The 24,020-nt window shown below is 42.8% G+C and overlaps 1 protein-coding gene across 1 annotated transcript in view; it reads right to left on the reverse strand.

The window, feature by feature from the left end:
* HTR4 (5-hydroxytryptamine receptor 4) overlaps positions 1 to 15,206 on the reverse strand; it is a 137,863-nt gene extending 122,657 nt beyond the window's left edge. The window contains exon 1 of the mRNA XM_090288361.1: positions 15,077 to 15,206. The gene's annotated coding sequence lies outside the window, so the exon portion shown is untranslated. The remainder of the gene's footprint in view (positions 1 to 15,076) is intronic.
* Positions 15,207 to 24,020: the final 8,814 nt, after the last annotated feature.

A 24,020-nucleotide genomic window follows, 5' to 3' on the forward strand; every position in this document is an offset into this window, starting at 1 on the left:
TTAGAGGGTGTTGGGCAGGGTGAGCAAAGGGAGAAATCTCAATCATAGCATTGCAGAAGTTAAAGGAAATTTCAAAGAGGTGAGTTTCTCATCCTCGGAGGCATTCAGGCAGCATGTGGGTCCCTGTGTAAGGATGTCTGTCTAAAGGAGAACTGATTCTGGTAAGTGCTAGAGTTTCTTCCAATGCTAAAACTGTAGGACTGGGATGGTCTGTGTTATTTCTGCCTCATATCCCCAGGGGGGGAAAACACCCAAGTTGTTTGAATCATTTCCAATTAAAAAAAAAAAGATACTTGCTCAGTTCACTTATAGTATCTCAAACAGGCATGGTCACAAACATTTCTGCGCAGGCGAGACAAAAGTAAGAGCAATGTAATGTGTAATCAAACAAAGTCAGATATTTGATAAGAGTTCTAATGCTTCTTGTAGGCTTCATCACCGCATTGCCGTAACCCACCACTGGCCATATGCACAAAAGCACACAATCTCACCAGGATCAAACACACAAACATCGCCAGTCTTCTACATCCCATGGTGATCATGATTTCCTTATACACTTTGCCCTGAAAACAAGCCTTAGATCATCTGAAAAATTACAACTGTGCAAATGCTCACTAAACGGAAGAAAAAAATTCCTCTCCCTGGCTCTTTACTTGGACTTTCTTTTCTGGAGTGTTTTTGGCAACGGTAGGATGCTGTCTTGGCACATTTTTTTGTTACCTCTGCAAAAAATGGCATAAATAGAATCATTTCAAAATGGAGTCAGAATTGCCATTCCAGAGGAACTGCCTTGTATGTCTTGCTCCTTGAACCTTTGGACTGTGGACAAAAAAAAAAGGTCCTACACAAAGTAACATCACAGGGTGATCTGATCATAAATTCCTAACTAAGCAGGTCATAATCAGTAGTCAAGCCCCAGGTATGTAACTTTAGCAAAAAGGTTTGTCTTTGCTTTTAGCAAGTCCAGTCCATTGTTTGTGGGCCTCTAGGTTAACACACCTCTGAAACGCCTCTTCTCTGGATCTTCAGAAGAGAAATCACCCTCAAGAGAGTACAAAATCTTATTAACTCTCCAGTAATCCAACCCAGCTTTCTTTCCTCCCACCTTTCTAGACTCTTTGTTGTTGTTGTTCTCTCCTTAGTTCCAAACGCATAAAATAAACTGCAAACTGTCCTTCTAAGAAGCATGTTTTTCTCTGTCTTCTGAGATCTTGCTACCAGGTATAGCCTCTGTTTGGCGTAAATACATTTTTATAAAAATTCTCTACAGGTTCGGACATTCTTTCATCAAGGAGACTGTTTGAACTGGGCCAGACTTTTAAACTGGGCCAAACTAACATTGTTTTACAAGCAATTTTTCTTGAATAAAAGCTTGTTGCCACTCATTGTGGCTTCTCAATTTTAGGTTCATACCTTCATCAGTTGATACGTACTCTTGAAAAGAATTTCTCTCTGTAAATTAGTCCAGAAACTGTGCCTTCAATTGCAAATGTCTCTATATAGAGCTGGTAATCAAAATGCCAGTGTTGCCAAATCATCTAGAAAGATTTAGTCTTAAATAAAAGGCTTCTCGCCATTTCATTTTCAAAACAAAATCCGTACAGATGTCAACTTCAGTTACACTTAAGGGACCATCTGGCTGATACGTACAATTAGGGTGCAAAGATTCAGGAAGTATTTATTTACATATTGACTTTTCAGACCACTTGACTAATGTCTTACTTTGAATTGCCTGCAGGTCCTATGAAGAGACACAGTACGTGATCAGTAGGTATCTGTCAAAGGACAGGCATGACATGCTATGAAAGTTCTGCTTGCTAATGAAAGAAGGAATCAGCCTTGTCTTTGTGTCTCTGAAGGACAGAAGGGCGTTTCAGGAGTTTGAGATTTGCTATGAAGCACACGATCCAACAGCAGAGCTGTCCAATTATTGATTATTGACCTGTGTGCCTTGGCAAGCAACAAGGTCCTCCTCAGTGGGAGGCTCAAACAGAACGCAGAAAACCATCATTCAGTCATGTTCCGGGGAGAAAGCAAGTCTTGGGTGACTCTGAATTCTGATGAAATCCAGGAATGCAACGAGGTCGGAACTAAATTATGTGGCTGTTTATTGTAGAGCAGAGGTTCTCAAGTTTGAGCAAGTGGAAGAAACCCTGCCCTGACCCCAGGCTTGTTAAAACACAGCATCTGGGCTCTGCCCCCAAGTTTCTGACCCAGTAGCTTTAGAGTGGTGGATGTGCGTTTCTCACAAGTTCTCAGTTATTGCTAATGCTGCTGGTCTGGGAACCCCTCTTGAAGGTAAAACGCCAATTTCCCAAGGGTGGTTCTCCCATCGCAGAAGAAAGCAGATGATATGAGGCAGCAGGTGGATGGAGCATTAAGTACTATTGGATCTCATGGTGAAAAAATGTGTTCTCTTTTCATTTTCAATTTTAATCACAGTTATTGACGATGAAGAAAAGGACTCCCATAAGTGTTAGCTTATCTTTGAATCCTTCCTGATATCTGCTAATCTCTCTTTGATAATAAAGAACAGGTGTTATGCTCAGTCTTTTGTGAGAAACACTATTGTCTAACTGGGGTCTCCACAAGAAGCAGATTTTGGAGTGAGGATTAAGTAAACGCACATAGTTTATCTGGCAGGTGCAGGTACACTGGCAGAGAAGTAATGATACAGGGGAGGGAATGACAGGCAGCCAGTGAAGAATGTTATGAAGCCGCTGAAGCTTAACCCGGCCTGGAAGCTCTGAGAAACCATGAAAAGCAGATGCCTCAGAAGCATCCTCGACAAGTGGGGAGGGAACCGGGGTATCGGTACTCCCATGCGCATCATTTATTGGTTAAGGGCTGTCCACAGCAGGACATGGATTCCCAGGCCCCTCTAGCTAATTGTGCATGTGAGCAAAGTTGATTCCAGCAGATGGGGAACGGTCCTCCAAAAATGGTGCGGGTTCGGCACTGGAAGTCAGGATGGTACACACAGTGACGGTGAGGGCGTCTGCAGGGACATGGGAGGAACAGTGACAGTGTCTGCTCCAACTATTTAGCTAAAATAAATGTCTCCTGTAGTCACACAACTAATGTGGTAGAGACAGGATTTGATTTCAGGTTTGACTCCAAATCCAGTGCTTTTCTCCTACCAAAAGGGTGGTTAATAGAGAAACACATTAAAATGGCACATAATAAAGGTAACCTGCCTTTCTTGTTAAAGTCTCCCCACATTAGGCATTCCTTGCATAAGGTCTTGCTGCTTCTGCTAGTGCTTACCCTCTTGCTTTCTGATATGTGTGTGGCTGCATCGTGGCTCCTCTTTGTCCACCTGGTTTCTGTCTCATGTGGCCTGGCTTCCCATTCTGCTCACGCAGGTCGTGTCTCTGGCTTACCTAGCAAATTCCGACTCACAGATTATAAGAGCTGAAAGGATCTATTATCTTGTCCCATCTTGTAACTGGACAGTAAATAACCAGTGAAAATATATGCCAGGCACTTAAGGGGAGCATTGCTTAAAGCTCTATATCTCATCCAACTTTCCTAACAAATGTATTGTGGTCTTTTTGTGGTTTAATTTCCCAATATTTTATTATTTTTAAAAGTTTCAAGAGGAGAAGTTGAAAGAATTGTATAGTGAACACACATATACTCACCATGTAAGTTCTACAATTAATGTTTACTAACTTGTTTTTTATCATATTTCTATCTACCTTTCTATCCACTTAATCCATTTTTGGATGATTTCAAAGTAAGTTTTTTATTGTTATTCTCATTTTTATAATTAGAAAACTGAGACAGAGACAGTTGACATGACTTGCCCAAGGTCACCACTTCATGAGGAGGTGATGAAGTTGAATCCCCAGATCTATTTATTTTTATTTTTATTTTTACTTTATTTTATTTGCCACCAAGCAGCATCATATCTCTTGGAAGAGAAGAGGAAAGACTCGCTCAGGTCAGTTAGTGGCAGGACAGTACCAGGTCATCAGATTCTCAAGCTCCTAAAATTCATATTGCCTTGACCCATGATAAGTAGTCTACTTTCCAAGTAGAAGTAGTATTTCTCTTGCTCTGCAAAGATCTTCAGATTTAATACTTTCCAACCTATTCCAGATCTCTGGAAAATCTGATCTTTGACATAGATGATGTTACAAAACTAATATACTCTTTCTCCCATCTTAACATTTAAAAATAATTTATGGAACTGACAGGCTAGGAAGGTACCATCTGAGATAACCTTTTATAAGTTCACAGGACTTTCACATAAGTTATGATATTTAAACTTCATGAGGAGTAGCATATGTGCAAGACAGCTGGGCTGGACATCTTAACCACACTGAACAGCTGGAAACCTGGGGCTTATAGAAGCAAAATGAAGAACCCAGAGTCACACGGTGCTGAGATCAAAGTTGGGTCTTGGTAAAAAATATCTCTGTCTCTATCTCTATCTCTAATCTATCTCTATATATCTTCTATGTAGCTATATATATCTATATGTCTACTGGAACTTGAAAGAAGAAGTATGTAGGTATATATAAGTATATATTTCTTCTTTCAAGTTCCAATATATATTTTGTAGATTTTGAGAAGCTACAGAACTATCTAGTTAATAAAATTGTACTGGCAAAGCTGAGATAGGGGACTTTTGAGATCTGGATCCTTTATGGGAAAACTTAGTAGTTAAAGGTTTGGGCTCTGAAGCCATCTCCTGGCATGGCCTTGGACAAGGTCTCCTTTCTATGCCTCAGTTTCTTTCTTTTTTTAAAAAATAATTTTTTTCTTTGTTTATTTTTAGAGAAAGGGGAAAGGAGAAAGAGAGGGAGAGAAACATCACTGTGTGGTTGCCTCTCACTCGTGCCCTCAACTGGGGACCTGACGTGCAACCTAGTTATGTACCCTGACTGGAAATCGAACCAGCGACACTTGGTTCGCAGGCCAATGCTCAGTCCACTGAGCCACACCGGCAAGGGTTCAGTTTCTTTATTTGTGATGTGGGGACAATTGCAGTACTCCTTCATAGCAGGGTGTGAAGATGACATGAGCTAACATATGAGAGAAGTTTGGTACTTAGCATGTGTCCAACAAATATCAGTTATAGAACCATGTCATTATTCCTCTCCTGCTTCCTCCCCAGGATTCTTCTCTCGTGTATTAAACAGGCCACTCTAAAATCTGTAAGTATAGTTTTATCTTGATCCTGAGGGAGTTGTTTGGGAACTCTCAGGAGATTGTGGGCAGCAGCCATTTGGGTCAACATCTTATTAGTTCATTATAATTATAACATGTAGCTTCTGCTCAAGAACTTTCACCTAAGCTGTAAATAGCCCATGTCCTGCCAGAATTCACTGGTATGCTTAATTGGATATGATAATCAGCACATGAGATCTGAGGTGGAGAGTTCTGTATAAATTGTTTTCTAAGCTAGGAGGCTCAGAAGAAATAGAAAAGAGTGAGGACAGGTGAGGTAAGATGCCGGCAGAGGCTTTTCCCTCGGTGTGCACAGCAAATGCTGTAACCCAGGTCTTCCAGTCGAAGAGCATTTAAACAGATATGGAAAAACTACTAGAGAGGATTTCAAAAGGATGTGTTCGCCTGGGTAGATTGCACTTCACCCTTGTGGTGTTTCCCAAACTGCTCTCCATGAATCATTTGTACCAAAATCCCTGGGACATTTATTTGTTAAAATGCAGCTTCCTGGACCTACTAATTCAGAGGTGCTTTGAGTGAGGCACTCAAACCCACAATTCTGCAAGTAAGTTTTAGATATTCTCATGTTTGAGAATTGTTGCTCTCTGTAGCAGAATTCCACAAGGTTCAAAACACTAACTTTGAAGATTTAAATTAGATAGAATGCAAATTTTGAGTTGACCTGTCCCCGGTTCTAGGTCTCTGAAATCAGTGGTGACCAAACCCTTCGGGCATTCTCAGGCTCAGTCCTCAGAGGCCTCTTCTATAGAGAAGAGGAATCATAACCACATCTCAGAGCTGGGGAGGTCAGCCCCCACCTGTATAGCTGCCTTTGAGAGAAAGTGGACTGGGGAGCATGCAGCCTCCAATGACTGGAGCACTGCCAAGCTGGAGACCACCTTGTCACGACAGTCAGCCAACGTTATATTGTAAACTCACTGTGCACCTGCTTTATCAGTCTTCACTCTCATTGATTTTCTGCAATAACTTTGTGAGGTTAGCATTATGCTTGTCCCATTATACAGATGAGGCCACTGAGGCCAAGAAAAGTAAATACCGTATCTTTCACTCCATAAGATGCACTCCCCCCCCCTCAAAGGTGGGGGATGTCTGTGTGTCTTATGGAGCAAATATTGCATCACAGACCGTGATGTGTATTACTTGACCTGTCAGAAGTGGCAACAGCTGTTAGAGGAGGAAGCGGTGGGCCCACACAAAACCCCTGGGGATGCTTAAATGTCCCACTTTACTGCTGAATCTCAGGGCATCTGGTTGGTATGAAGATAGCGGAGAAAGTGATATCAGTGATTTTGAGCAACTGAGCTTCATAGATTCTGACACTAGCGATGATGAGCTCTTGGGGTTCCCAGAAAACTAGATGAGTATGTGAAACTTAAAGTCTCTCCTCATTTGTTAATGATGGTGATGATGGTTCTTAATACTGCTGTTGACTGCTGTTCACTTTACATGGTTGAAATATTATTCTGTTATATTTTATTAAATATTTTAGTACACCATTTGGTTCAGAATATTTTTTTTCTTATTTTCCTCCTCTAAACCTAGGTGCATCTCATGGTCAGGTGCGTCTTACAGTGCAAAAAGTACGGTAATTTGTCCAAGGGCATGCTGGTAATTGATAGACCTGGGACTGATTCCAAGGCTGTGCTTTGAATCAGGGGCTGGCAAACTTTCTGACCAGTGGCCTGATTTTCTGTGTCCTGCCAGCTAAGATTTTACATATATTAATTGTTGAATATTTCTTGACAAGTGAAAATTATATGAAATTCAAATTTGGTGTCCATAAATACATGTTATTGGAAAATAGCCATGCTCATTCATTTGCGTGTTATCTGCGGCTGTTTATGCACTGCAGCAGCAGATTGGAATAGTTGTGATAGTGACCCTCTGCTCTGAAAAAACTAAAATACTTGCTACATGGCCCTTTGCAGAAAAAATGTGTCAACCCTGTGTTAAGCCACAATGCTGGTGTTGCCCAGACTTCAATCATTTGAATACTTCCTTTGCGGTTCTTGCCCCTGATTGGTGCCATAGAGAGCATTATCTGCGTAGCACTTTTCTTTAAATCTATTAGTTTTCCTTAAGTAAATTTTATTTTACAAAGGAACAGAAATGGAGGTGGAAACCACTTCCTACTACAAGAAATAGAAGGTAACTGTACAAACTAATGCAACACAGACAAAAACAGTGTCTAGGCCACCAATACCGAGAATATCCACAATGACAAAAGTGAGCCTCATGGCAACTATGACACTTCTGCTACAACCTCTTGCCCATAAATTATTGGGCCAATCAGATTTTCTTTCTTGAGAATTTTAACCAAGAGATACACTCCTGGGAATGTGTCACATTCATGGCAGAGAAATGGGGAAAAGATCGTGAACTCTTGGAGCTGAGTTCTTTGGAAATGACCTGGTTTCCATCCTTCCTGGAGTCTAGTACCTTGAGTCCATAACTAAAGCCTCATTATCTTACCCATAAATTCCAATTTTTACTTAAGCAAGCCAATATTGACTTTTATTTTGTGTACTCAAAAATATATATTCACTAATACAATTAGCCTTCTAACTAATATAAGAGTTCTAAAGTTTTCAGACCTTGGTTTCATTATCTATAACTGAGAAAAACACCTCTTTCAGGAATTGATATAAAAATCAAAGAAGACCAGGTGTATACACAGCAAGTAATGAACATTTAAAGTGCGTCTCTCTAAGTAAGTACTTGGAGTCCTTTTGTTTAGGTGAAAGACATGTGGCCATGCAAACAAAGAAACAAAAAAGACCATCAAGGAGAAGACTTTGCTAAAATCTCTCAAACAAGCGGCATCTGGCCTCAATGTGCCCCATTCCTCTTGCTAAGGGGTCCTAGGCCCAGCACTAGTGGCAGCCAGCATTGGTCTATAGCTTGCCTTCACCAGAAAAAATAATTAAAAAAAAATAAGAGTGTAAGGAGCTTCTGGGACAATGTCAAGCATACCAACATTCACAGCATGGGGATGTCAGAAGAAGAAGAGAGAAAGCAAGAAATTGAAAACCTATTTAAAAAAATAATGACAGAAAACTTCCTTAACCTGGTTAAGGAAACAGACAATCCCAGAGAGTGCAGAGAGTCCCAAACAAGATGAACCAAAGACACATCATAATTAAAAAGCCAAAGGTTAAAGACAAAGAGAGAATCTTAAAAGCAGCAAGAAAAAAGCAGTTAGTTAAGGAAGCTTCCATAAGACAGTCAGCTACTTCTCAATAGAAACTTTGTAGGTCAGAAGGGAGCGGCAAGAAATAGTCAAAGTGATAAAAAGCAAGGACCTACAACCCAGATTACTCTACCCAGCAAAGCTTTCCTTCATTGTAGAATTGAAGGACAGATAAAGAGCTTCCCAGACAAGAAAAAGCTAAAGGAGTTCATCATCACCAAACCAGTATTACATGATGTGTTAAAGTATCTTCTTTAAGAAAAAGAAAGAAAGATTAAAAATATGAACAATAAAATGGCAATAAATACATATCTATCAAAACTGAATCTAAAAAAAATTAGATGAACAGGTGGAACAGAAACAAACTCATAAATGCAGAAAGCATTTTGATGGTTGCTCGATGGGAGGGCCTTGGGGAGATGGATAAAAAGGTGAAGGGATGAAGGATGTATAAATTGGTTTAAGTATGATAATAATCAGGCTAAAATAATCAATATCCCCAAAAGGCATATTCTGGAGTGACAAACTCTGCTTCTCTTTAAAACAATCCAGTCATAAAAAATATACTGTATGACTCCATTCATATGAATTATCTAGAATATTCAAATTTCTAAAAACAGAAAGTAAAATGGTGGTTGCCAGGGGCTGTGGAGAATGGGAAATTAGGAGTTGCTGTTTTGTGGATACAGAGTTTTAGTTTTGCAAGATGAAAATGTTCTGGAAATTTCTTGTGCCATGATGTGAGTGTATTTAACACAACTAAATTTTACATTTAAAAATAGTTAATACTAAATTCTACATGATGTGTATTTTACCACAATTAAATTTTTTTAAAGAAAGGATTTTCATTCTGAATGAAAACAAAAATATGGCAATAACATGATATGTCACTAGGGAGATGAAAATTAAAATAATGATGAGATACCACTACAAGCCTATTAGAATGGCGAAACCCAGAATACTGATAACGCCAAATGCTGTGGAGAAAGTAGAGCAACAGAAACTCTCATTCATTGCTGGTGAAAATATAAAACTTTGCAGCCACTCTGGAAGACAGTTTGGCAGTTTATGGCAAAACTAAACATACTCTTGCCATAGGATACAGCAAATGTGCTCCTTGGTATTTACTCAAACAAACTGAAACTAATGTCCATACAAAAACCTCTACATGGATGTCTATAGCAGCTGTTGAATGAACTCAAAAGCAGTCTGGAGGCTTTGGCTAGAAATCCATGATAGATTTATTCAAGGGTCTTAAGGTGTGCAAACCAGAAACACAATTAGACAAAACCCAAAAGTGTTTAAAGAAGAAAAGTTAAGAGCTCTTAGAGTAAAAAGTACAGTCTTCAGAACAATAAGTTCTGCATTGTTAGCCCTAGGATTGGTCCAGGAGAGTTATCAGTCAGATGTCAGGCAGTTTTGATGATGTAGGTCAGGAGGATGGGTTGCCAAAACCTGGAAGCAATTGAGGTGTCCTTCAGTAGGTGAATGGATAAACTATAGTACATTCAGACAACAGAATCTTATTCCACACTAAAATAAATGGGCTATTAAGCCATGAAGAGACTTTAAGGAAGCTTAAATGTATATTACTAATTGGAAGAAATCCAGTCTGAAAAGGCTATTAACTGTATGATACCAATTACATGACATCTGGGAAAGGCAAAACCATGGAGACAGTAAAAAACAACAACAACAAAAAGAAAAACCAGTGATTTCCAGGGGTTAGAAAACAGGGACCGATAAATAGATAGAAAACAGAGGCTTTTTAGGGCAGTGAAACTATTCTGTATGATACTGTAATGATGGTACATGCCACTATACATTTATCAAAACACATAGGACATAGGACAAGAAATTTTTGCTGATTAAAATTTAAAAAATGCAATCAGTTACACAAAAGTATCTGGCATGAGTTTCTACTGGCTTTCTTCATGGTGCTAATATTGATTTGAAAGAGAAAGATATATAAAGCAACCTCACAGGAAACAAAAGCTGGACAGACAGGTAGGGGGGCTGGTCAGAATTTATCTGGCAATAGACAAGCTATTAAAGGACTTCTTATTTGGATTATCCTGTGAGTCATGAGAAATTTTATCTTTCAAATTGAGAATGCGGGGGTGGGAAGAGGTAGAGAGCATGGAAATATCTAAGATCAGAATTAATCCAAAGAAGAAAAAGCATTCTGTAATTCAAAATGAGAAGCAAAGCTTAGATGCTTATCAAGAGATGTCAACTAGTCCTTAGCATTTATTGTTCTTTCAGTCTTGCTCTGTCCATTACTTCTCATAAACCCCAATGCTTGATTATCTTAAAAACAAGCTCTCTTTTTATTTAAAAATAATCTCAGGTGGTTAGGTTATGAGCTTTATTGATTTCGGTCTTAGCCATGTGGTTCTTGAATTCTGGTCCTTGGACCAGCACCATCAGCATCACCTAGGAACCTGTTAGAAATACAAATTTTCAGATCTTAACCCAGCAGCACGGAATCAGAAGCTCTGGAAGTGAGACCAGCAGTGTGTATTTTAACAGGTCCTACAGATGATTCTGATGCTCACCAAAGTTTGAGAACCACTGTCTTGACCAAACTCTGAGACTTGCAAAACCAAGGCTCTACTATTTACTCACTGGCAGCCACTGGACCTGTGGATTAGTTGATATAGGGTCTTAGAGGCAATAGTCAACCTTCATAGGGCATGCCTTGGATTTTTCAAGCTTAACAGTTATGAGTAAGATAGTCTTTCTTTCTTTCTTTATCCATACAAGTACACTTCACTTAGAGTTCACTCTGTCCAAAGGTGTACCACTTCCTCCTGCCTGTATAGTATAAAAACAGCATGCATAATGAAAGAATGAAAGGACAAACCAAGAAGAATACTGAAGGAGGGAGTGGATAAAAATATGGCAACTTCAAGTTCAGTGATAGAAGAGAGAGCTAAAGTTTAGATGTTGGTGAGGACTTGATGGAAAAAGAAGCGTCTCATTCATTGTTTGCTCCTTGTCGCCATCCTTCCCTTTCCCTGAGCCCCGCTCCTCTCACTCACCCAACCCTGCCACGTCAGCTCTCACCCTACAGATGCCCGGGAGCTATTTCTGAATAACCTGGGTAACTGAGAGGACAAGACAACAAAAGGAGAAGCCACATTATTTCAACTGAATACAACTGCCAACCTCACAGTCTCTAGCCTTTCTAGATGCAGACATGGTTCTACAATTGCACGAGATGATGTCTGAGATCATTTCCACCCTATCACACCAAGATCCCATTCGTGGAAGGCAGTTCAGAATATGGACTCTGGAGTCAGACGACACCCCAACCAAGCCCAGCTCTACCACATCCCAGCTGAGAGACCATGAGCACATGATTCCACCTCTGTAAGACTGGGGTACCTCATCTCTAAAATGGGGAGAATCGAAGCATCTCTCTCATAGGATTCTTAATGAAGATTAAATGAGATCACCCATGGAAACCATTTAGAACCACACCTGGCACATATCAAGGGCTAGATTAATGTGAGCTATTAGGATTATTATTATAATGTCTCTAAAATGCTTTTCAGCTGTCGGCAGCATCTTGAGCATTTCCAGGCATAGCAACAAAGTGGTGGAAACCAGGAGGCATACAGGTGCATGAGTGAGGGTGGCCAAGTTGGAAGACGGGGGAAAAGCCACGAGCAATACAGCAATTCATCTGTTTATTACAATACTTTGTTGTAAGGTATTTCTGGACAAGGCCACAAGACCTGTATTTGAATTACAGCAGTGGTTTTTAACAGTTGAGAAGGTGGGGGAGCTTTGTCCTCCAAGGGGACATTTCATAATGCTTGGAGACATTTTTTGTTGTCACAACTGGTGCTTGCTACTGATATTGAATGGGTGCCAGAGATGCTGCTAAATATCCTATGAGGCACAGGACAGTCCCTCAGCCCCCAAATTATCTAGCTCAAAATGTCAAAAATACAGAGGTTTGAGAAACCTTGAATTATAACATTGGGTGATAAGACCTGACACAATTTTCTTTCAATTTTCAAAAAGGCAATGGCATGGAAGATTCTGCACTCGATGGGAAGTGAGAACGTGTGACATGTAAGATTCCTTCAGCTCTAAAGCTTGAACCACACACTTAAGTCAATGGGCTGCTTTCACCCTTTTCTCTTTTGCCTATTTTCTTACCCTAAAGACAAACTGAATTTTTGAAAAGATGGTTAGATATTAGAAGGTAACCCTAAGGCCTTAGAGAGATGTTTCCTGCTAAAACAAAGACTATCCATGACAATTAGAGCATTCTAAAGCTGGAAGGATCCTTAGAAATGATCTAGCAACTGGGTTTTAGTTGAAATCTTTTAGCATATTCCACAGAGGAAGAAACTGCGATTTAGAAAGGCCAGGAGACTTGATCTAGGTCACATAGTGCTACAACCATCAAAAGGTCCAGATTCTTTCCAAATATTTATTAACTTATGAACCAGACAATGATACTACCGAAGCTATATCCAGAAATCCCTGAATATGGGTGTCACCTGATAAGGTGGTGGCAGTGGAAATTAAAAAGAAAAATTCAAGAGATACTCAGGACAAAAGAATAAAACCTATCTATTAATCTGTGGTCATCACTACTGATGAAGGAAGATGAGAAATAAAAAGGTGACCAGTGAGGTGACGTGGAGGATGCTGGTGGTTTGATAACAGATGGAAAAATCAGGAGGAGGTTTGGGGTGGCCGGTCATGTAGGCTGGGTTTCAGGTGCTGTTCTTTGGGGAAGAAGAAGAGGAGATGAACAGTGTCAGGGAGGTCTAGTTGAACTCAAGTGGAAGAAAACATATTTAATTTGTTGCTTATGAGGCAGCTGCGGCCCCTATAAAAATCAGCTTCAGGAGTAAAATCCAGACAACTCAAAGACACCAAAAGGTCCACGGTCCCCTAGGTGCTGGGACCTCCAGGACCGCCTGCTCGCTCTGATGTGCTGCAGGTGAATGATGGCCTGCTCAGCTGTATAATAATAACTATAACAAAGATGTTTCCCATGGGGGGGGATGCAAACACAAGAGAGAATTAATTTAGGGTAAGGGTACATGGGGAAAATAAAGAGAAGATTCAAAGATGACTTGAGAATACTGCAAATCCTTTGCTTTCTACTAATTTCTCCCCCGCACGCATCAATTCCTAGGGAAGAGCTGCTTCTTCTCAGAACTCCATGAGTCTCGCGGCCTGTCCTGGCTTTTTCCTTTAGTCTAGGGCACCACATCCATCACGCGTGTCCTTTTCCTTCAACACCTGTGCTCCCTGGCAGCACGCAGCAACCGCTCCCTCATCACTGATGCTGAAGTCCCACCCAGAGGACCAGGCGCACACCATCTACCACCCCCCACGGTCATCCACAGCTTTATGACCTGAAAAGTCATAAAGACAAAGAGGGCACACATGTCTCAGTGTCCTTCCATCAAAAGCCACCTTTGGTTTTTGTCAAATCTGTACCCTAGGAAACATTTTTTGTACATTTTAATGGACTAAACAGAAAAGCAAGCCATCATTTTTTTCTTAGCATTGAACTCTATAGGAAGAACAGCCAGTGCCCATGACTTCCCCACCTCTGCCAGCCACCACTTCCAAAGGCAGTCAACAGCTCGGTGCCACACACTAGGTAGCAAGCGGAGGGGAAATGCATCCTAAATTGGGGCTAGGATTCTGTGAAAGACAACGGACAACCGCAGGGCAGGACTCTAGTATTGGCGGTGACGGTGAGCGCTTCCTGCAGCACAGCGTGCCCTCACAGCCAGTTAGACACTCAGGACAGGCGTATCTGGTCACATACACACTCGCAAGGTTAGACAGAGTACACGCTCTCATCCCACACCCAGGACCATCCACACAGCCCACACGTATCTGGTTACACACACATTATGGATGCACAGCCCGTGTCTCTCTCTCTCTACGTCTCTCCCTCCCTCTCTTCTCCCATTCACACACACACACCCTTACACACACAACCTGCCAGTCAGTGAACACACAAGCAGTTCCACAAGTACTTACGTACACAAGTGCAGGGCACTAGCCCCAACCCTACGGTGGTCCCACGCTGGAGAAGTGCCCTGCACGGACAGGAGCCCACTTACAACCTGAGCCGCGGCGTAGCCCATCCCTGCGGCAAAGCCCTGGCTCTGGAGTCCAGACCCCTCCAAACCCCTCCTGGGGTCGTGCCACCCCGCCCCCACCGCGACCCCACCGGCACACGTGGGTTCCAGGGCTCCTGCCCCCCGTGCACCCGCCGCACCTACCCGCTGCCTCAGGCGAAGGAGCTCGGCGCCCTGGCAGACTGGAGCGGCCGCCCCTAGCCGCGGAGCCGAGCTTCTGCCACCGCCGCCGCCGCCGCCGCGCTCCCAGCTGCTGCCTGCGCCCTCCCCGCCGCCCCCTCGGGTGCCGGCTCCAGCCCCCGCACAGGGAGGCCGCCCGGGCTCCAGGCGCGGGCCCCAGGCTGCGGGCTGCAAGACCCCCTGCCCCGGCTCACCTGGGCGCGCCGTGCATAGTCCTCCTCCCTGGCCGGCCGAGCCGGCCCCGCCGACTCAACAGCCCCCTAGCCAGAGCGGTCCCCCGCTGCCGCCCCCACCGGGTGCGGCAGACGGCGGGGGCGCGGCCCGGGCGGCCGGCGCAGAGGGGAGTGGGCGCAGACGCAGGCGGGAAAGACCTCACCCTTGGGGCTGGCCAGTCGGCTCCTTCCTGGAGCAAGCGCTGTCCTGGGCTCACTGCCGGCTCCTGGGTGACCTTGGGCAACTTGGTGAACCTCTCTGAGTGCCCATTTCCTCTATTGGAAGATAAATATGAAAGCGCTTGCGGTGCCCGCGCCAGGGCAAACCCTACCCCTGTGTAGCTTACTTCCTCATGCCTCTGACTGCCAGGGCAGGGTTAGTTTGGGAGCAGGGTGCAGAGTGAGCTCTGTTGTCCCTTAGCTACAAGGCTCTCAAGTTTTCCAGAGGCAACGTTTCATACTGAAGTCTTCATAAGTGATCCTGCCGATATTTGTTGGTTCACTCTCTGCTTCCCCAGTCTGGAGTGACGTTTCTCCCAGTTCTGTCCACTTGTGGCCTTAAGCAAGTGATTAGATCTGTGAAATGGGGACCGTGGACTGGTGGTGGTGTTGCGACTTACCGAAGCCCCTGCCCGTGGGTCACCCAGTGTATGTAATATCTGTGAGGAACCGTGGCAGAATGCAAAACATTTTTTCCTCAACACATCCGATGAGGTCCCCAAACTGCAGGGACAAAACAGGTCAAGAGTTAAGGCATGTTGGGGAGGGAAGGGGAAAGAAGAGCCTCCTTTGGTGAGACAAGTGAGGGATCCCAAAGGCCATCTAGGCGGACAACCCACCCCCTTAAGGACCACTGAGGCTGCGAGGAAGCCTGACAACATAGCGAAGCCTTGACAGCAATTAACCTTCAAAAGCAACTAAGGCTTCCAAGACAATTTGAAAAATTATTAACTTGCAATTGTGAGTACAATCCAAGTGAACTGGAAACTTTTTAAAAAAGATTTTATTTTTTTATTTTTAGAGAGAGGGAACAGGAGGAAGAAAGAGAGGGAAAGAATCATCAATGTGTGATCGCCTCTAGTGTGCACCCAGCTGGGAACTTGGCCTGCACGCAAGGCATGTGCCATGACTGGGAATTGAACTGGTGATCCTTTGGTTCACAGGCTGGTGCACAATCCACTGAGCCACACCAGTGAACTGGAAATTTAAACTAGCCAACCTACTCACACCAGAAATCTGAGCCAGTCCCTTTCTCAGCTTCTTTCTCCATCGATATTCCTGCCTCTCATTTCCCACTTCTTTTTCGGGGCCTGTCTTCCTCCTGGTCTATATTTCTTCCCCACCTTACTTGTACACTTTCTCTCTCATCTTTCTGTTTCTTCCCATCACAGCCTGTCTCCGTCCTGTCACCTCTTCTTTACCATCTTTGTACTTTGTCTCTGTCTCAGCATCACAGTCACTTGGCCATTCTGATTCCCCCCGTCACTTCTCTCCCTTGAGTGTATATGTCCTGAATCTTTATTCTTATATCCTCCATTCAAAATTTAAAAGTGGAAACTTTAGGTTATTTATCAACTAAGATATTAAGATCTAAACTTGAAATGATCATTATGTCACTTCCCTATTCCACATGCATCTGACAACATGACACCATTGTCCTGACAATCACCTTTGACAGCTCTACCTCTGTTTCCCTTCTCCCCACGCTCCATTCAACTGCTTGCCAGTTCCTGGGGAGTCTGTCCCAGCTCTACCACTGACATCTGTCCTTTCCTTCCTCTTCCCCCAGAACTGAAGCATATCTCTTCTGGAAACACCAAAAAGATCTTCTAAGTGGTCTCTGCCTTCCAGTCCTTCCTCCTTCCTGATGTCAGCATGTTCTTCCTCAGGCAGATCCCCAGTGGTATCACACTTACTCCAAAACACAAGTGCCATGACGACAGAAAACACCTCCCCAGAGATAACCACGTCCTAATGCCAAAAACCTGCAAATATGTTCCCTCACGTGGCAAAGGGACTTTGCAAGTGTAATTCAGTGGAGGACCTTAAAAGTGAGACATTATCCTGGATGCTACAGGTGAGCTCTTAAATGCATCCTTAAAAGTCGACGAGGAGGCAACAGAGTTATTTGATGTGAGATGGAATCGAACAGTTGTCGCTGGCCTTGAAGATGGAAGAAAGCATCCTGAGCCAAGGAAGGCAGACCGCCTCTAGAAGCTGGGGAAGTCAAGGAAACAGAAAGGAAGGCAGCCCTGCAGACATTTAACATACAAGGAGACTCATGTCAGACTTCTGCTGTAGACAGCTGTATGATAATAAATTTTTATGTTGTTTTAAGCCACTAAGTGATCTGTTGCAGAAGCAGTATAGCTAATACAATGCTTTTCTTCTCCTCATGGACGTACACACGAGTGTCTTATCTTGTTATTAAGAGCAACCCAAGTTAGCCCCTATATTTAGCCATCTTGCTATATCCAGACCTTGCAGTTTCAAGCAATCTGTTCTCGGCATGCTTTCTTTTCTTCTCTTGTCTGTACTCACAGAGTTCTCTCCAGAATGTCCCCCAGATGTTGTCAGTCCCCCCTCTCCTCAGTTCTCAAGGATTCCATGGAGTTGCTCCTGATCACTCCCTTCTTTGATTTCCCAGAACTTTGTAATTCCTCAGGGTGTATCCCATTTTAGATGGTGCTTTTTAACGTAGAAAAGGGAACGAAAGAGAGGAGAAGACTCTCAATGCACAGGCAGAAACTGCTCCTGGCTTTCTGCTCCCACTATGCTGCGCTCATCTCTCTCCTGTAGCAGTTGCCACCACACTCGGTGCTTGTGAGCTATTTATGTGTCTGCGTGGCCCAGGGTGGTGGAGCCTCCAAGGTGGAGACCACACCTTACCTCTCTTTCTATGTCCCAGTCCCTGGAACCATGCCAGGCACACAGCAGGGACTCAATAACTGTTTTGTGAATGGATAGACGAGGAGAACAAGAGCAATGCCCAGTTGTGTTGAGCACACAGGGCCATCAGCAAAATCTTCTGGCATCATTAGTCTCTATTTAATGTAGCTGGTTAATTGAAGCACCTAAGTTAATACGATGTGGTTTTAAATAGGGCTGCTTTAATGTACACCTTGAAACATAGGCTTTTTTATGCTTGCTTTTGATTTGCTTTGGCTGAAGAAGAGTCCCACAATAAAAAGGGCTATTCTTTTTTAAGTAGGTTTTATTTTAAAAGGGATACTTTTGTAAATAAATTATTATAAACATGGAGACTCTTTGGCCCGTCAATTCTATTTCTTAAAATGTATCCTAAAGGTAATGAACCTATGTGCCTGAAGATTTACCTAAGAGAATGCTCACTGCAGAATCTTTTATAAGAGTGAATAATTGGAAATAGCCCAAACATCTAACAATAGGCGTTAGCTAAATGTATTATCCCTACCACAAAATACCATTCAGATATTAAACATGATTTCGTCAACTGCTATTTCTTATAAAGACATTTACAAATATTTTTATATTCTTTTTATATTTATCTGTATTTTCTAACTACCATACAGTAAGCATTATTTTAAAAGTTAAGTTCAATTATTAAAAAAAAAAAAAAAAAGCTTTGCCTCCAAAAGGAGAGCTATAGAAAACTTAGATGCTTTTCCAAGTTCCAAGAAAACGCATCTACAGGTGAGGTTTTGTTCTCTGATTATGACAGAGGAGGGAAAAGGTCACAAAAGGCTTGAAATACTATCTAAGCCTGTCTTCATGCCATTAATTTATTCATTCTAGGAATAGTTAATGTGCCATCTCAATCAGGGCCTCTGACAGCAAGCAACAGAACAGGACCCTAGCTAATAAGCAAAAGAAAAAATATTGGACCTATTTAAGGGCTCACAAAATAACTGGGATTCTAGAAGCCAGGCTTGGAGAAGCTGAAACCAGAACTTCAGAGAATTAAAAAAAAAAAAAAAAGAGTGCAGCAGATAATTCACAGAGAAACAGTGACACAGTGAATAGCCTCCACCAGTACTTCCTCCTTGGGTCAGTCACCCAAGTTCAAAGTCTCTGGAGAACACACCAGACTGGCCAAGGTTAGCTTTTCGTTTCTTCCTTCCCCTGTTCTGAATCAGAGTGAGGAGGGAAAGGATCTGGTTCCTCCACCAAGGGGGGAGACATTATTTCCCCTGTAAATTTGGGATTTGTTAGGAAGTTCAAATGGAAGCAGGCAGCCTGAAAATAATGAATTGCCACTATGAGCCCCTGCAATGTGCTAGGCTGTGCTGGCTTCCTGGCTTGGAACAGTCTGGAGAGACTGAGTCACCAAGTTGTTGTAGAAGTGGTTACACAAGGCAGAGGTTGTTAGGAGTTGCCCTTCTCTGGCCAGCCCAGGTGGCAGGTGATGGGAGAGAGAGACTTAGGGGACCCAGGAAACAGGTCTATGTGGTGTCTTCCTCAGGCCCTGAAGGAGGAGGGAAGGTGCTCAGGGCAAGACCCTCCAAGTACCAGCAGCTCAGCAGTGAACTGAATCTTCAGCCCTAGCAGGCCAGAAACACCACTCAGAGGACAGGAAGAAGTCTTTGATTCCATTAGTTCATTTATAAACTTGAAACATGTTAAGGTTTTCTATTGCTAATTTCTTCTAGACTGCAAAAACAAATAGAATTTTTTCCTTCTGGCTGTTCACACCCAGCTTGACTAGTACAAATGTCTTGTGACGAGCTCACGGCTGAACTGCTGAAGCACCTTATTGGCACCACTCTCCGTGGTTACTTTCAAAGTCTCAGAGCTCGTTTTAAGCTTATTTTACTTTGGGTGTCTTAGCTACAGAATGGACTGTGTGTGTGTGTGTGTGTGAGAGAGAGAGAGAGAGAGAGAGAGAGAGAGAGAGAGAGAGAGAGAGGAGAGAAGACAGAAGGCAGAGAATAAAGAGGAAGGAACAAAGAAGATGGAAATTAAATTCCAAATCCAAATTGCTAAAATAAATCAATGCCTCTCTTGAACTTGTAAACTTAAAGCTTGCATACCTTCCATCCACTTAAGAGCTGCTGAAAATTTAAACAGGGTGAGTGGCTTCATTTTAATAAACTCCAGGGAATAAATAAAGTCCTAGACCAAGATGCCGTGGCATCCATGGGTGCTTGGATCGTTCACAGAAGTCCTCAGTTTACCTTATAAACAATCTTCCTATTGATATTTCAGGAAATAGTTTCTAACAAAACCTCCTGTGAATGAAGTTGTGAATGGAGAAGCCTTCGCAATTTGTTGTTCATAAGAGTCAAATCCTCAGAGAGGACCATGTTTATTCTTACTCTGTCCGCGTCCTGGGGTGTGCGATTATCTCCTCTCCACCAAACCCTTGTCTGGGACTCTGCTTCCTCTCCTGCCTCAGCTGGGCTATGGGTTTCTAGTCCCGCACAGCTATTTCTGGCCTCAGGCCTTCTGCACTTGCTGTTTTATAGACCTGAGATGCTTCTCTTCTGGCTCAACCTAAATATCTTTTTTACAGAGAAGTCTCCTCTTGCCCACTTATTCCCTATCCCATTATTTTCTGTCCTAGCACTCTGTTTATGTCCCTGGCAGCCCTTTGTAAGTAATTCAATTATGCATATATATATTTTTTACTTGCTTACTCTCTGACTCTCTTGTGAAACCTAAGCTCCTAGAGGTAAGAGCCTGCACTTCTTAAAGAGTCTGGCTTAGTGGTCTCTGCTTTGGAGAGAGTTGAATGGATGGAACTATGACCTGGACAACTGGATTTGCCTACAGAGCTTCTGTGCTTTCCAGGGAGTCAGAGGTGCTTAGTAACCATCGGACCCCATATCCCTGTGGATGAAAGGATGATCACTCACTTCTGTGAGAGGATGTGGCTTCAGGAGAAATAGACTCATGTACGGGAGGTGGTCTCGATGCAGTGACATCATGTCTGCTCCTGACAAGTGGATGAGGAGCCAGAGGGGAGAAGCTCAGGCTGTCTGGAACTAGGAAGGAAGTGCAGAGAAGTGAGTCTATTCCAATGGGAATTAATGTGATTGAGCAAGAGAGTAGGAAACCATAGGTGCAAGATAGGGTGTTCTCGGTAACTTGCTGTGTGGCAAAGTCTTCATGGACCTGCCACGTGAAGACCGAACAGCAGACCACCAGAAGCAGCAGGGAGGAGGGGAAGATAAAGGGCAGCCGAGCAGAGCTACCTGCGTCCAGATAAGAGGCTCCTGGCCCTTTTCTTGTGCTGAGCTGTTCTTTGTCCTCTAGTCTTTCTGATGTTGTTGGGTTTAATCAGTTTGCGTTTGAAAAGGCTGTTAACTAATTCATGTTTTACTAGCAATAAAAATAAAGTCAATGGATATTTAGCCTATCAGGAAGGAAAACTGGAAAAAATAAAGCCTTCCAAGAGCAACTCGGTCAATGAGATAGGCACCAGGAGTGGGACCCGCCAGATGCAGCTGGCACAACGGACATTTTGCTTATTTTTAACTTGATATGTTGAAAAGTTCATTGGACTTTGGGGTGCAGTGCCGGGAGCTCTGACAAATCTATAGAGGTGTGTAACTGCTACTGCTTTCAGGATATGGCAAAACTGAATTTTAATATGGACAAGGGGGTGAATTATAAATATTCTATTTAATGGGACAGTTTTGACTGGCTTCGGCTAATATAAATAAGTCTCTTCCTCCTGCACGCTGCCTATCCTCTGCTGCCCTGTATTTGTTTGTCCCATTCACAAACCTGGGAGCTTTTGGCCTGTAACTAGGTGATGACGCTCTAATGAGAGCGAGAGCTGCAGGAGGGAAGAAAACAAAAGTGGGCAGATATGGAATGGCCTCTGACCCTCCAGATTTCTTGGACTGGTTTGAGATGTAGAGAGAAAGGGTTAGACACGAAAACCAACAGGAATGTTCAGAAAGGATCTGTGAGAGGCTGGGCACAAGTCAAGGCTCTGTGCTCAGGGCCCAGCTAATGAAGCAGGCAAGGAGGAGGTCATGTGTTTGCACTGAAGAGGGCAGGTCTTTCAGAGCCAGATTCCTTGGTGCAGACACCCGTGATCTCATGATGGGTAGCAGTAGTGGTAACCTGTCACCAAGCAGCACTCGTGGCAAGGGAGGTGGTCAGACCAGAGAGGGACAAGGTAAGGATGGTTGACGTGTTTGGATCACAGGAGCATTGTGGGATCCCTTTGGGGTCCCCAGAAGGTAATAAGGGCCACTTACCCTAGGATGGTTAGTGGATGATTTGAACTACTATTTCGGGTTTAAAGAAGGGCAATCTGGATCACCAGAGAGCTGGCAGACATCTGTCTCAAACTTTTCACTGGTTTTCTATGTGGCAACCCCGTGCTCCTTTCAAAGCCCTCAGAGCCAACTAGAGGAGATGGGATTGGACATGGATAATTTCAACACATTGTGAAGTTAGTAAAATAAGCCTAGGTGGCAAATGGAGCTCATCGCAGTTATTATTTTGTTGTCAGTATTTTATTATCACATAACAAACATTTATTGAGCACATACTATTTGCTAGTCACTGTGCCGAAGAAGGTTAAGGAACTGATATTCAGGTAACATGGCATGATTAGAAAGGAGCAGAGCCAAGATTAGAACTGACTTTAAAATCTTTGTTTTGATCAGTCATGAAATAAAAATCATAACAACAACGACAACAATATATAAATAACATGAATGGCCAATGACCTTCTTTTATTGGGCACTTAACTATCTTATACTATTTTGAGAGCTAATGTGCAGAGGGAATCAATAAACTCAGGCTGGATTTCTGATGTGAAAGCAGAACAGGGGCCAGGATATTATAGTTCAGTAAGACCATCTCGTTTGGAGCCGTCTAGCACTGTGGGTACCAATGTACAGTCTGGGCACCAACTGTCAGGAATACTAAAGAGAGAACTTCTGTTCCAGGTACAAGCTTCAGCATCACCTCTGCTGCTCCCCCAACTCACTGACTCTCTGATGCTGAGATTGGAAAAGCTCAGTCTCTTTTGCCAGCTCCTTCTCAGGCTAATGCTTAAATGTCAAAGCCCTTCCTTTTTTTTTTTTTCCCCCACTGCTCATAATATTTCATCCACAGGACTTGCTTTAGTTATCATCACTATGCTAACAAGTCTTAAATTTTGCACTCCAGCTCAGAATTCTTTTCTGAGCTCCAGACCTACCTCTTGGCAGTAAGATATCCACGCTGCTGAGTGTGTGAGTACTTGGTCTAATATGGCCTGGATGATCGTGAAAGAGAGCGCTTTACAGGGGAAAGAGGTGAATTAATTTAAATAAGATCTTAGAAAACTTACAGAAATGGTAAAGGTGTTTGATGGTGTTTAGAAACAGAAGGATTTGAACTTGAGCAGCAAACTTGTTTCTTTCTTCACCTGGAAAGGAAATGTAACCTAGTACACTATTTGGGACTTTGGGGACAATATTTTTACAGTCATAATGATTTAAATGTTGTTTTCCGATTTAGATGTGTGGAATCAACTTACTGATATTTAGGAAGACTTAATGAGAATAGTCAGAATGCATAGTTCTCCATGTCAACATTATATAAACAAAAATACAACTGGAAAAGCTTGAGAAATAAAAGTGGAAAGGTATGATGAATAGATGAAAGGATTTTAATGTCCTCATGATACAACACAGGAGCCAAGAGATGCCCATCCCTGTGGTTAATGGAATGAGTAATGATGGTTGAATTGTACTATTTAAAGCTGCAGAAGTGACCACAGAAGAAACTGAGAAAGTGATATTGGGAGCTCAATAAACAACAGATTTTAAGAAATAGCAACATAAGCATGTTATGTAGAAAGAGGAAAGGGGCCCCAGCCGGGTGGTTCAGTTAACTGGAGCGTTGTCTCATAGACCAAAAGGTTGTGGGTTCAATTCTGGTCAGGGCACATAACTAGGTTGCAGGTTCAATACCCTGTTGAGGGGCATGTACAGGAAGCAACCAATCAATGTTTCTCTCTCACAATGATATTTCTCTCTCACTCTCATTTCCTCTCCCTGTAAAATTAATAAACATATCCTCTGGTGAGGATAAGGAAGGAGGGAAGGAAGGAAAGAAGGAAGGAAGGAAGGAAGGAAGGAAGGAAGGAAGGAAGGAAGGAAGGAAGGAAAGAAGGAAGAA

This window comes from Furipterus horrens, unplaced genomic scaffold (assembly GCF_987537825.1).
Source record: "Furipterus horrens unplaced genomic scaffold, mFurHor1.1.pri manual_scaffold_10, whole genome shotgun sequence".
Taxonomy (NCBI): Eukaryota; Metazoa; Chordata; class Mammalia; order Chiroptera; family Furipteridae; genus Furipterus; species Furipterus horrens.